Genomic DNA, 1,226 nt, shown 5'->3' with positions numbered 1-1,226 from the left:
TTCCTGTCCCAGCTGAGCCAGGGCTGGCTCGGTGGCTGCTCACGTGGGGCCGCAGTCACCTCACCTTCCCCTGCGCTTCCCCTGACCTTCGCTGCGCAGCTGGGACTTGCGCTTGGGCACTTACCACATCCCTGCTCGTCCTGGCCCTGCCAGGCAGGTGCTGGCTGTTTCTGTCCCTTTTCGCAGCCATGTCCTGCTGCTCCTCAGTGTGACCGTCCCAGCGCCCAGCCCGGCCCCAGCCTGCCCCCATCACTCCCACTTTCCCCTCTACATCTGTGACAGCGTTTTACGCTCCTGCAGCTGGCACGAGGGAGATGTGGCACCACAGCCACAGGCCAGCTCTGGATGATGCCAGGATGCATTTGGCTTATTGCAGGCAGCTCTTGCCCCCGGCAGAACCTTCCAGTAGATTAGCAAGACGATTTTCCTTACAATCGCTCATCGTGGTAAGAACTGCAATTATTAATGACCGTTCCAGCTGCCAGAGCAGGAGGAGCAGCTCTTCCCCACACCCGCTGCCCCAGAGCCTGTTCCAGCTGGAGGTGCCGGCATGGCCTCACACCCGTCCTTTGGTACGGCAGCTGCATCGCATGAGCAAACACTTGGCTGCGCTACGCCGGAGCACACCCAGAGCCGGTGCACGTGGCCCACACGTGCCCTGTGACTTCTTGTCCCCCATACAGGACACAGGGCCAGGGCACAGGAAGGACTGGGGGACCCTGCTGGGTAAGCAGGGATCCACCTGCAGGGTTGGACATCTGCCCCATTTCCCCTTGCTGCAGTTTTGCCCCCAGGATTAACCACCACCTCTGTTAGCAGTCCTGCCTGCTACCAAGGAGGGACGACCTAGGTGACACGAGGGGTCAGCTCAGGCTGACACAGGTGGAGGAGGAGAAATCCGAGGTGAAGATTTCCCTGGGAAAGCTGGAGGGAGCTGAGTCAGGCCCCCAAGGGGGAGTGGGACGAGGGCTGAGCAGGACCTTCCCAGCCGGCTGCACCTCTCTCAGCAAAACCGCAGGCCCCAAGACAGCTGGCACTTGCAGAGAAGTGTTTATTAAAGGCACTAAAAGCACCGTGGCTACATCAGCAGCAGCCCGACCAGAGAGTGTGGGTTTGGGAGAGGCATTTACAGGCCTGGGATGGCGGTGGCAGGCGCTCTTTGGTAGGAAGCCATTCCCAAGCTTGCGGGAGCCCGCCGGCCAGTTGGCCATCAGCAGCCACTGCCC

Source organism: Phaethon lepturus, unplaced genomic scaffold, assembly GCF_000687285.1.
Source record: "Phaethon lepturus isolate BGI_N335 unplaced genomic scaffold, ASM68728v1 scaffold25621, whole genome shotgun sequence".
Classification (NCBI taxonomy): Eukaryota; Metazoa; Chordata; class Aves; order Phaethontiformes; family Phaethontidae; genus Phaethon; species Phaethon lepturus.
This window is presented reverse-complemented; position numbering follows the sequence as displayed.